Source organism: Ambystoma mexicanum, chromosome 4p (assembly GCF_040938575.1).
Source record: "Ambystoma mexicanum isolate Mex_15411 chromosome 4p, UKY_AmexF1_1, whole genome shotgun sequence".
In the NCBI taxonomy this organism is placed as follows: Eukaryota; Metazoa; Chordata; class Amphibia; order Caudata; family Ambystomatidae; genus Ambystoma; species Ambystoma mexicanum.
Window position 1 is genome coordinate 159,245,682 of NC_090927.1, and position 13,467 is coordinate 159,259,148.

A 13,467-nucleotide genomic window follows, 5' to 3' on the forward strand; every position below is an offset into this window, starting at 1 on the left:
TGTTTATGTTTCAAAAATCATTATTTGTACATCCGTCTCATTCCCCTCATTGTGATACCAGAGCACACATGCCGTGTTCAACCCCTTTTAGTCCCTGAATTTTACCATTTACTCAGAGGCAGTGTAAACCTAACCGATCAGTCCCGATCAGCAGAGCTCTGCCCCAGAAGTTGACTTGAGCTTCTTTTTCCATCCATTTCTTAAAAGAGCCCCCATAGAGGTCATATGTCCCTAATATTGGGTCTTGCATAGAATCAGATATATTGAATAATTCCACAGCTCAGGCTGGGAATCCCCGGAATTATAAAATTAGCATACAGTATAAATAATAATGTATAATGGATACTATCTTCTATCCTGTTTCTTTTTTTCCTTAAAAGTTTCCTGCCGCTGGGATATTGGAACGTTTTAAAAATCATGTTTGCAGGGTGCTGGGAGGACCCTTGTGACACCCACTGGAAGTGACGCCATATCATGTATTAATGATGCTGGCCACCCAAAGCCCAAGATTTCCTTTTTCCGGTGACACATGTTGCAGGATTTTGGGACCAGTTTGGAGCCTTGGACTCTAATGGTAACAACACCTTTGTCTTTATGTTTAACTTTTTTTAGTTTTGGTTCTTTTTATTAGCTACTATAAAAATGCTCTGAAATGAGTAGGAGGGCTTGCAGGTTTAAGGCCTGTGCCAAGTGCTTGTGGATGATGTCGAAGCAGACATCCATAAACGATACGTGCCAGGTCTATTCTTTATTCATCATGCAACAAACTTGTCAATGAGCAACCGCTTTGGTCCTACACTCGCCAGCGGCAGTACTAATCAGCCCTTACTTCTAAAGACTGAGCCTAGGGAGCGAGTGAGCGGGCAGCCTATCTTAAGCCACCCATTTACTTATTAATCTGTTGGTACCCTACCGAAAGCAGTTTAGTGAGTAAATACACTCAATTGACAGTTAAAATCCTTGTCCAAAGGTATTCGCTTTTTTTTCTTAATGCATCCCTGGACATGTCACATTTATTAAAAACTGATATCATAGAAATATCCTAAAAGTTGGGAGCCTATTCTTTTATATCCACCCCACAACTAAGACGTGTGGCTGTATTAGTGTTGTTGTATGCCAACATGTTTCAGCCTCAATAAATAAAACTATTAAGTGTCTTACAAAAGCCAAAAAGATATCTCACCTCTTGCTGAACATGATATAGACTCCTGGGATGTAGACTTTGAAGGATTGTAAAGGCTACAGTCAATTCAGAGTTTTATGCCTGCATGTTCACGAAATCAGTGCTCCTGTTCAGCAAAGAAAGAATCTTCTGGCATTTGGAGACTCACAGAAAGGCCATTCTTCATGGTCTTTGACATCATTCAAGAGCATGCACTGCTACTGTTGGTTATGATGTCGCTTAAAGGGAATTAAAGTTGTAAGGAATAACCACTAACAGATCCCAGAGGATGAGACATTTTTATCTGTGTTCCCAGTTTCTTTGAGTCCAAACCGTATGGCCTCTACTTTTTGTGTATGGGTGTTCCTTATGACAATAAGTACTGTGGTGCTTGTCGCAGCCTGACTTTTAGGGCCAAGTTCTCCATGGTGCATACAATGTATATTTCCCAATACAAGAAGACTAGTCTGCCCCTGAACTTGCACATGGATTCAGAGGAACCTGAGTGTCTTGTCCAGAGCACTCGTAACAGAGGTAGTCTGCCCGGAATTGTTCAGCTGAGTCCAACCATGAGATGCTCCCAAAAAGATTGCAATTTGGGAGTGGTTTATTGTCTTTTAAACATAAACATTGTCGTCATAAGATGGGGCCTGTGTCACTTCCAGAGCAGGTTGTGCTGAATCAGTGTTGGAGAGACCGAGCAATTAAGTTACAAGGTGATAGAGGGCTCTGGGGGCACCATCTTGCCATCAATGGTGGTTATAAGAGGGTAAGGGACTTCTTCAGAATCAAGTTTCTTTAGTTAATGCACTAAAGCAGTAGCTCTTTGCCATTCCGCGTTGTGTGTTCTGCATCAGGGATCCGGACAGCGGGAGTTGTAGGGTTCATTGGCACCAAAAGCATTGTAAGCTCCAGATGCACCAGCAGATGAAATGGAAGCTGTGTTAAAAAAAAAACCTTCACATGGAGATTCTTGAGATTCTTCCGACTCCACATGGTAGAGGATGTTGGACGCATGTGTGTTGGACGCATGTGTGTAGATCAGGGTGCTGGACTGAGACCTGGGCAGGTATCACAGTAGATGCTGACAATGCAGTGGAGGCCCTGTGGTTACCAATTGGAGAATCCAAATATGGCAGTACATATGTGATGTGATCGTGTTCTACTGGATTGTGCAGGTGTGATCTATCATTCCATGCCAAAATGAAATGATCAGACATGAGAAGAAGTTGGTCGAGAGAGGAGGAGGATGCAGCTATACCTACTATAACTGAAAGAAATAAACCATTGATTATACAACTCACAGAGGTCTGTGGGCATTTATGATAAGCCTTATCCATACAATAATAAGAAAGTGTAGAAGTAGGCCACGTCACCCGATTATTATAACATAGCTAGATGGGAAGACCATTTTTCAAGAACCAGAGCGGTTTGGGAATGACATCCCATAGAAGGATTTACAGGATGCAAATCGGTTGGACAGTTTCCTATTCAGCATTGATCTAATGAGACAATTGGTCTTGACATCAAATTGAAAGACACTTCGAGGCCAAGTGATCAAGGCAAAGCCACTGATGCTTTGCAGAAGGAGCCTAAGGAGGACCAATGCATGCCATCTGGAGAATGTAGCAAAGATCTGATTATGGGCATCTGCGAACAAGTTTTAGTCCCAGCTCTCAACAGGAATATACAGGCCGGTGAGTGGTGATCCATTTAGCATTAAACCTAGATCGCTGAGAATTTCATGGAGGGATGGGTTATTTTGCATCCTATCGGTTAGAGGGTATCGGGAAGGGCATGGTCTCTGATTCAGCATCGCTTTTTGGTACTGGTTGTTAGGTTGCCTCCTCAAATGGACCTAAGGGAACTTCCATTGTCCGTTCTCTCCAGGCGCATGCTCTTGTGAATAACCACTTGGTGGAAATGCAAGAGGTTACAAGCAAAAATCACTCTAAAGACTGCAAGGTCTCCAGGTAAGTGGAGTCCAGCTTCCTTCATTTAGAGGTTGAGTCTAATTCCCTCCAGGGTCCTGGTACCACTATGTCGGCACCAGCAGTTCCTAAGCCTCTCTATGTTCTGCCTACAGAATATTATCTAATTATGAAAATAGACAACAAGGGAGAATAGAAACAAAGAAAGAAAAGAAAAAGGTAATAGCAGAAAATAACTTCCCATTCAGTGACGGGCTGAACCAATTAGCTTGAATATGTTCCTCTCTACTGCCAGGAAGGACCACATCTGATCTCCAGGCACGCACGCTGACATCTCCGACCTGATTGAGATCCCAGAGAGAGCCGTGATAATGGACTTGATTGCATGCACCATAAACACTTCCTTCTAGCATTTTCTGAGAGAAATATAATATTTTCAGGATTGGGGCAACAGAACCCTCTTCTGTCTTTGCAGACCCTTATTGTCTCACTGTTCCCAGTGATAAAACGAACAACTTGTCAGACCGAGCTTTCTTTGCAGGAGAATACATTCTCCAGCCTTAGTTAGGAAAATATCTGACTTACATAACAATTGGAGTTCTATGCAATCCAATGTGTCAATTAGCTGCTGATTACCCCCTATACCCTCCGTCCCTGGTACCTCAGTGAGCACCAACACCTGCCGCCAACAGAACACCTGCGACCTGGATTCCAGAGGCCGCCAGAAGGATCACCAGCTTGTTGCCTGTCTCTGACCTGCCCAACTCCATCTTTGGGTCAGACAGGGACAGGAATCTGCCTCCCTGGAGTGAGTGACCACGACTTTTGTCTGTTGCAGAGGCTGTGCAATTTAAATGTCTGTGGGAAAGGTCTATGCATCTTTTCTACATCCACCATCCCCAATGCATCAGCAAAGGCCTGGATTCCAGTGGCTGCCTGGCGGGCCTCCATATTGGTGCCTGGCCCTGTCCTGCCCAAATCCATCTGTAGGTCTTGCAGAGACAGGATTGGGTCTCCTGGTGCATGTGACCACTCTGTTTGCCTATTGCTAAGCCTCAAATATTTAAATCTCTGGGCAAAAGGCCTCTACACCTTTTCTACAAGCTCTACCCCCAGTGTCTCAGCGATGGCCAAGACCTGCCCTGCTCCGAAGGCCGCTGCCTAGATTGCAGAGGCTGCCTGATGGGCCTCCATTTTGTTATCTGTCCCTGTCCTGCCCAACTCCATCTGCGGGTCAGGCAGTGACAGGATTGGGCACTCTAAAACACCCTTTGTCGCTTGATCTCTGAGGGAAATACCTCTGCGTCTTTACTACATCCACTGTTACCAGTGGCTCAGTGACGGGCAAGACCTATCACCCACCAAATATGTGCAGTCCGGATTCCAGAGGCTGCATTAGGGGCTCCATCTAGCTTGTTTCCTGCCCATGTCCTGTACTGCCCAATCTCTGTGAGGGTCAGGCAGGGACAGGAATGGCCCTCCTGGAACACATGATCTTCTGTTTAGCCTGCCCAGGCATCCCACTGCTTGGCATCTCAGAGAAGTCCAGCACAGACAAAAGTAGATCCTGTTTGAACTTTTTTCAGACCTGTTAAAACCAGACTCTCTCTCCTCTTCCCACAAGTGAGGGTACAATTTCATGGGATCATGGGATCGTCAAAATATACTAACAGATGTTAGTATATTTTGACGAATCCCATGATGTCATCACTGCTTCCGAAGGGGGAACCCCTACCCATGAGGCCAAGGTGGTGAGGCAAGTACCCTATAGTCCCCCTGGGGGTGGATCTCATGGGGGGGAAGAACCCCTTTGGGACCAGTGACAACCATATCGGGAGAACGTGGTATTCCCATCCCACACATAACCCTGGTGCTCCTTTCCACAGTTACCCCAGTTTTCCTCTCTCTCCTTATTACTCATCACATGCACCCTCAGACCCTATCTACTTTAAGTTAAGTACTGAGATGGGGAAGAGTACTAGTGAGTTGCCATCTCAATACTCACCTAGTACTGAGACGAGAGAATGCAGATCAATACCAAGTACGCATTGGAACCACGTTCACCAGTCTAGTGGTTCATGAACAGTGAGATAAAAAAAACTCTGAAGGACTTGATAATTTTTCAAGACCTCCCAGGAGGAAACACTAGAGCAGAGACGAGCCCGTCATGCAGACAGGCGCTAACCGAACGCTGTGCATGAGGAGAGAGAGTCTGCAGCTGGTCCAGGATGGGAGGACCGCGCGGCAAAGAAGCGGACCAAGACTCCAGGCAACTGGGGGACAGCGAAAGCACACCAGCACGCCCTCCCCGAGCAGGAAAAACCTGCAGAGCTGTGTTAGGCAGAATTATATGCAGTACCCTTTGGGAACACCACACACAATTAAGACTACAAGTGTAAGTACAAATTCACCTTTGGTACAAGTCTGTACTACACAGTAAAGTGGTAGCGATGGCTGAGCAGCCAGACTTATCTCAAGAGTAAGTGAGCAGTATCAATAGTTATACAAAGGACAGCAATTACTATGATTCAAACAAACACTGACTCAAGGTTTCTGAGTAAAAGAATATACATTTATTTACACATCAGTTGTATAACATTTCACTAAAGTAAAGCAGTTGAAAAATCACACTCTTAATCACTACACCACACCCAATAGATTCTGGACAAGTTAGGTTCAAAATGAAGAAAGACAAAGTTAGGCAGAAATCTAGTAACACCAACAAATAAGTAAGCAGGGCAAATTAGAAAAAGGAACTACAGTGAGGAAATCAGATTCAAACAGGGACTGGCCCAAAGTCAATGGATCAGAGTCTTTTGCTCAAGATCACACAGTTCAGGGTAGTTTGCGGTTAAGTCTTTGCCAAGAGTTCAGGATGAAGTTGGTCGGCAGAAAAGTTAGTATGAAGAATGGAGAAGGACAAGCCCTCGGATTGGCAAAAGGTTTCACGCACTTTCGCCGCGGTTGGACGAAACGAACAACCGGATTTGAACAATACCATAAATGAAGAAGAAGGCTGGAGCTGAGGTGGAAGTTCCTGGCAGGTCCTGCAGGCTCACAGTTCCTGAAGCGACTGTCGAACTGACACAAAGTAGGAAGACTGGAGGGTCCTGCACTGCCCAGGAAGAAACCAGCAGCAGAGCAAAGCAACAAATAAAAGGTGCGCTCCTTAAAATGCAAGCAGGGTCCGTTCCTCCTGGCTATCCGGTTCACTGTAGCTCTGTACAGCAAATTCGACCAGAGAAGGGATCCTTGCTTGGAGTTTGGGTGAACTGGGTGGTCCCACCAGCTCAAGGGGAGAAGATTCTTTGCAGATCTTCCCTGTCGTTGGAGTATGAAGATTCGGACCTGCAGCAGGGCTTTACCGGGCGGTTCAGTCGTTGTAGGGGTCCTCTTCTGTCAGCTTGGTTCTCTCGTTCCAGTGGCGACTCTGTCTTTCCAGACCCAGAGACCTGTTTTCTATGCAAGTTTCCCCCACTCACACAGCCTGGCTGTCAATCACACAGCAGGGTGGCTGTGCCGCCGGGACAGTCACCCCAGCCAATCAGATCAGAGAGCGACATGGGTCTCCAAGGAGACCCTATGCTGGCAGTCCTAAACCCATCCCTCACATCATGTCCCCCCCAGACATACAGGTGCCTAAGGACGGCTTCTGTGCAGAAGCCCGCGAAAGGACGGCGAACAAAGGAACAAAGGAACCAAACCTGGTTTGGCGCGCAGAGTGAAACACGAGAAGTACTTTTACAAAAAGAAATGGCGACTAAACGCAGCCGGAACCGTATAAAAACGTATATGGTCTAGCGGGTTTAAGTTCGAGGCTACCAAGATAGCCTAAAACAATACCAGGGTTATTTAAGATAACCTCAGTGGGAAAAATAGGGTAGTTACCACTGCCACCAGCCAAGTCATAATGAAAAGGGGGCAAAACAATGCTCCAAGCAAAACAGACAGAAAGTTGTAAGTATTAACCCTTTCCAAAACTCTATGTAAGATAGTTTGTATTTGGTCTGTGAGTTCTAAAAGAGACCAATAAAGTCAATGGCAACTTTATATTTTCTGAGAGACAGTAGTCAGTCTCAGAAAATGGAGTCTGAAGGTGCTGTGTAACACAGAGTAAATAGATGATACCTATGGAGTAGGTGAGGCTCCACAGTCTATGAACACCAGAAAATGTTAAACATACACAGCAAAACACATGTAAGAGTGGGGAAAAAAGTCTCACACTCCTACCAGGTGAAATAAGTAAACCCCAGAAATCCAGCAAACCTGCTGACGGACTCAGTAGGTAAGGGAAATTTGCCATTCTGGAGAATTCTCCCTAACACTCGCCCCCACCCAGACTAAGGGACAGGAGGATTTAATCCACTCCTGGATGAATCTCTACCTCTAGTCGGTTAAAAACATCCCAGAGAGACCATCAGCCTTTTGGTGGTGACATCCTGCTCTGTGCTCAATGGTGAAATCAAACCCTTGCAGGCAGATTGACCGTCTTAGAAGTTTTGGGTCCTTTCCTTTCATTTGCATTAACCATCTCAAGGGTTGGTGGTCTGCCTGAATCACAAAAGTAGATTCATACAAGTGTGGTCTAAACGTCTTCAGAGACCACACAATGGCAAAACATTCACGCTCTATGGTTGCCCACCTTGTTTCTGGTTCCTTCAGTTTCCTACTGATGAAGCAGATGGGGTGCTCCCTACCTTTCTCATCCAGTTGACTAAGGCCTGCACCTATACCTGCATTGGAGGCATCTGTCTGCACTGCACAATGAAGGGTTGGTGATAATCAGAAGCTCTTAGGACTGGAGCTTGAAAAAGGGCTTTCTCCAGGTTTTCAAAGGCTTGAGTGCACTCTTCATTCCATCTAACCTTTTTAGGGAATCTTGGAGAGGGGATCACATTCAAGGGAGAAGCTATGGTCCCATAGTCATCTATGAAATTCCTGTAGTACCCAGTGAGACCTAGGAAAGCTCTCACTTGGGTTTGAGTAGTAGGGGTGGCCCAGTTTTGTACAGCTTGTACTTTGCTAGGCAATGGCCTTATTTCACCTCCTCCTACCTCATGACCAAGGTAGACCACTTTACTCTGACCAATTTGACATTGGCTTGCCTTTATGGTCAGATGGGCCTGCTCAAGAGCATGCAAAACATATCCTAAGTGATCAATATGTTCTTTCCATGTAGGGCTGAACACTGCAATGTCATCCAAGTATGCCATGCAAAAGTCCAACATCCCATTCAGAACTTGATTGACCATCCTTTGGAATGTAGCAGGTGCATTCTTTAGTCTAAAGGGCATAACCTTAAACTGGTAGAGTCCTGCTGTGGTTAAGAATGCAGTTTTCTCCTTGGCATGGTCTGTCAGGGCTATTTGCCAATAGCCTGATGTCAGATCAAATGTACTGAGGTACTTGGCTGAACCAAGTCTATCCACCAGTTCATCTGTCCTTGGCAAAGGATGGGCATCAGTCTTTGTGACTGCATTGAGAGCTCTATTGTCCACACAGAATCTCAATTCCGTGGATCCTGCCTTTGCTACTAGAACAACTGGACTAGACCATGGGCTTGTAGAGGGCTCTTTAATCCCGAGATCAACTATTTTATTGACCTCTCCTTTGATGTGGGATCTCACATGTTCTGACATTCTGTAACCTCTGCTTTTCACAGGTAAACATTCACCAGTGAGTATATCATGCTGGCACCAAGGTGTCAGGCCTGGTGAAAGTGAAAAGAGGGAGGCAAATTGATTTAACAGAACTTTGCACTCCTCCTGTTGTTCAGATGTCAGTTGAGAAGAGAGATTGACTCCTTCAATTTTCTCATCCAAAGGTTAGCCTCTGAGGATGTCAGGTAGAGGTTCACTCTCCTCCTCGTCTTGAGCTGAAGCTAGAAGCAAAGTTCCCACTTCTGGTCTCGGGACATATGCCTTCAAATGGTTGGTGTGAAAGACTCTGGGAGCCTCCTTAGGCCTGCCTAAGTCCACCAAATAGTTCACCTCCCCAGGTTTGCCCACAACCTTGTCCTGCAAGGCCCTCTGTCTTGTTGGCACCATAACTAATACAAGCTGGTCTTGAGTAAACTCAACCATTCTGGTCTTCTGGTCATGCCAATGTTTGACCAGAGCCTGACCTGCTTTGAAGTTATCACTTGCTTCTGCCATCATGTGCGACATTCTCCATCGTAGACCTATCACATAGTCAGTCACTCTGACTTGCTTGGGGGAAGGAACACTCTCCAACCACCTCCTTATTCAGGGCCCATGGACTGCTGACTGGATGGCCATAGAGAAGTTCAAAGGGACTTAAACCAACTCCCTCCTGAGGGACTTCTCTGTAAGCAAAGAGAAGGCATGGCAGTAGAAGGTCCCACTGTCTTTTAAAGGGTTCCTCTAAAGCACCTGGCATGCTGTTCACAGTTTGATTAAACCTCTATACCAGTCCATTTGTCTGTGGATGCTAGGCTGTAGAGAACTTGTAAGTGACACCACAGTTTTTCCACATGGCTTGTATGTAGTGGGACATAAAATTGGATCCCCTGTCGGATATCACTTCCTTAGGAAACCCTACTCTGGTAAAAATACCAAGTAGAGCCTTAGCCACAGCCTGAGTTGTAACAGTCCTCATAGGTATTGCTTCTGGGTATCTTGTAGCATGGTCTACTACAACCAGGATAAACCTGTTCCCTGAAGATGTGGGAGGGTCAAGGGGACCAACAATGTCGATTCCCACCCTCTCAAAAGGAACTCCCACCACTGGGAGGGGCACCAGGGGTGCCACATTCTTGGCTCCACTCTTCCCAGAGGTTTGGCAAGTGTGACAGCTCCTATAGAATTTGTCAACTTCTGAACCCATCTTAGGCAGTAGAAGTATAAGGGAAGCCTTTCCTTGGTCTTTTTGAAACTCAAGTGACCAGCCAAAGGTATCTCATGGGCTAACTGTAGGAACTGGAGTCTACAATTCTTTTTCAGTCCCCAGGGATAGACTCAGTCGGTTCACTGTAAAAGAGGCAATCTTCCCAGCTTAACCTATGCTTTCTAACTTCTTGCCCATCAACTTGGTTAGCAGCCTGTTGTCGAAGATCTTCGAGAGTAGGACACTCTCTTTGTCCTCTGCTGAAGTCTGCCCTGTTGGGTCCACCTTCTGCCAGTAAAGACTGCAGCTCAGGATGGTCAACAGGGTCAAGATATTCAATCAAAACAGTGTCTTCCTCCAGATCTGGATCAACCACACATGGTTGTACCTCACACTCTGCCTCAGCAGGTGGAGGAGTCACAGGTGTGACTTTGGACAATCTTGGGGATGCCCTTGTGGGTAGCACAGGGGTGCTATCTGCCTTTTTCCTTTAGGTCTTGAGTTTCCCCTTTGCCTCTTTTTTTCCCCAGAAATAGCAGTGAGCAACTCACGTGCAGTGGGACTGATAGTTTCCTCTATCAACTCCTCTGGAGAGCCTCCTAAGGTCCTCTCCCTTGCAGGCCTAGTGAGCTCCTGTTTCCTTTTACTGGAAGGTCTGGGGGTGCTGGACACAACTCCAAGAGTTTTCAGGTCAGTACCCAACAGTACTCTCCCAGGCACGTCACTCTGCACACTGACAGGTATCTTGACAGACATAACATTACACTTGATGAGAGCGGGTTACTGGGGAAGCATTTGCACAGGGCCTCCAGCTAACTTGGTGAGGCATTTGGATGCCCTAGCAACATCCCCCACCTTGAAAAATGATTCATCCACCACAGTTATGCTGGCTCCAGTGTCTCTGATGGCAGGAGTTTCCTGGCCATTCATAAGAACACTATCTTTATAATACTCATTAGTATTATCTGGGATGGAATTATAGACATCTAAATTCTGTTGTTCCCACAAGCCCAGGGACACTAAAGAAAGACTAGCTGAGACTCTCATGGGTTCATCAGCCAGTAGGTGAAAGTTTCCACTTGTCATAGGTACTTCTTCCTCTGGGGAAAAGGCTAAGGAGACAGTGTGGACCCCTGAAGGTTTACCCTTACATCTGAGTTCCCCTTTCACATGGTCAGTTGACCCACAAACATAACATTTCCCAAATGTCTTGATGAATGGGTGTTTGTTCTGACCTCCATCTGGTTTGGGTCCAAATGGTGTACTAGCCTGATTCGGTTTCCCTTGGGGTTTACCCTTATGTTATTGTTTGTGGTCCTCTTTTGGATTGGAGGTATTAGAATTCTCCTTGTTATCTTTCTTTGGCTGCTTTCCCTCATCCTTCTTCTGAGTTGCCCCAGAATCCTTGTGAGTAGCCCTGTTGGTAACCCACAAGTCAGCAGCCTTAGCTAACATCTTGGGATGTATCTCTTTGAATCAGCCAAGTTCTGTCTGAGCTCAGGAGAGCAGGCATCATAAATTGACTCCAACATTACAAGATTTCTCATACCTTCATAAGTGTTCGCTCTGTAACCCTTAACCCCCAACCATCTAAGTTTTTCAAACATTCACATACCCAGGTAGCCCAGGGGGTACCATCATGCTTTTTGAGGGTCCTAACCTTCTTACGGTACTGGGACGGGGACTTCCCAAATCTTGCAATTAAAGCTAAATTCACACACTCATAATCCATTTTATCCACCACCCCCAATTCCATCACAACATCAGATACAACAGTGGGGAGCCTAGAGAAGAGCCAGGGAAGCAACTGATTCCCTGTAAGACCTTGAATCCCACGGTTATATTCAAACATTGCCAACCTATCCAAAATATCAAGCTTAACCTCATACATATGCACAATTTCTTTAGGCATACGGGGTCTCTTAGGACTGGAAGACCTAGAAGACTCTGGGAGAGAAGGATTTTCAATAGACAACCTTTTCATTTCTAAGGCATGGTTCATCTCCATTTCTCTGAGCTTAGGTTCTTGATGCTTTTGTTCAGTTTGAGCATTTAAACGTTTAAATTCCAATTCAAGCCTCATCTTTTCTAGAGCAATGAATTCAGCACTGAGTGTAGGACCTGTAGGGTCCCAGTGGACAAAGGTTGAGGTTGATGAGCAGGTAAGGAGGCAGTGAGGCCTACATTATGAGACATATCTACTTCCTCTAACTCATCAATAAAGACACATTATCATCCTCATTAGTTTCCACATTTGTTGAGGGGTCAGGTATTTAAGACCCACCCTCCAGACTTTGTTTCTCTAACAACCTTTCAATCAATTCAGACTTTTTGCCTTTAACAGAGAGATTCCTTTCTCTACACAGATTTTTCAGATAATACACAGTGTAGCTAAAGAGGGTCTCCTGACTGAAGCTTTCCATATCAGACATTATTAATATTAATTTTTAGTGATGTTTAGCCTTGTGGCTAGTTGATCCAATGTAATAGCAGCACTACTTGATCCTCACCGCTGTACACCAGTGTTAGGCAGAATTATATGCAGTATCCTTTGGGAACACCACACACAATTAAGACTACAAGTGACAGTACAAATTCACCTTTGGTACAAGCCTGTACTACACAGTAAAGTGGTAGTGATGGTTGAGCAGCCAGACTTATCTCAAGAGTAAGTGAGCAGTATCAATAGCTAAGCCCGGCGCGCTAAGGGCATCGTTTTGGTGGAGTAAATCATCTGTTAAGCTGTTTGGCTGCTTGCTGTGAGCTTGCACGGAACCTTACCCAGTTGGCTGCCAATAACGTTTGATACAAAGTACAACGAGGAGGCCCCTGATAAAATGAAGTCAGTTCCTGCCATCATGGATCTACAAGAAACGGGCTTGCAAACCCTTTTGCAGGTAAAGCAAAGATTCATATCCCTCTCAGGGGTAAATGGGAGCCCGGAGCCTATACTGAAAACAGCAACGTTAAAACAGAGCCGTTTACCCTTTTGTACAAAAAAGCGAAAGAGTTTATCATTGGGAGCTAGCCAGATGGACACAGAAATGACAAATCAACTGGCGTTGGCGGGAAAGGTCGTCAATTTGCTGTTGGTCCCTAACTCGCCTGAGCTACCCATGGCTTGTACCATCCCTACGGTAATAGAAATCTCAAAACAATCCCCCTCAGTACCTATAATACCTGAGTCGGCCGTAGAAGACACTTGCCAGGAGGAAGCGGCTGAATAAATAGTCAGTGAATCAAATGTAATTCTAATAAGAGACGATCCTATCCCAGTGAAAGAGTCTGAAGGTCGACCAATGAAGCCTAGCTTATTGTCAGCAAACATACTTGGAAAAGCTCTAAATAATCAGAGAACAGTCACTGAAGGTGAGGCCATGGAGACAAGATCAGAATCTGGGGCGAGGGAGAATCTGCATAGCCCGGATTCAACCATGGCTAGCCCTAGCGAAGAGCAGCACCCCCCTAATAAGAATGATGGTGACTGAACTGGAAATTCAAAATCGACCATACCCTCCCAAGATGGGG

The 13,467-nt window shown here is 45.5% G+C and overlaps 1 protein-coding gene across 1 annotated transcript in view; it reads left to right on the top strand.

Annotated features, from left to right (window-relative positions):
• The window catches only part of DRC1 (dynein regulatory complex subunit 1), a 742,360-nt gene that overhangs the window by 630,959 nt on the left and 97,934 nt on the right, over positions 1 to 13,467 (top strand). The window lies entirely within an intron of this gene.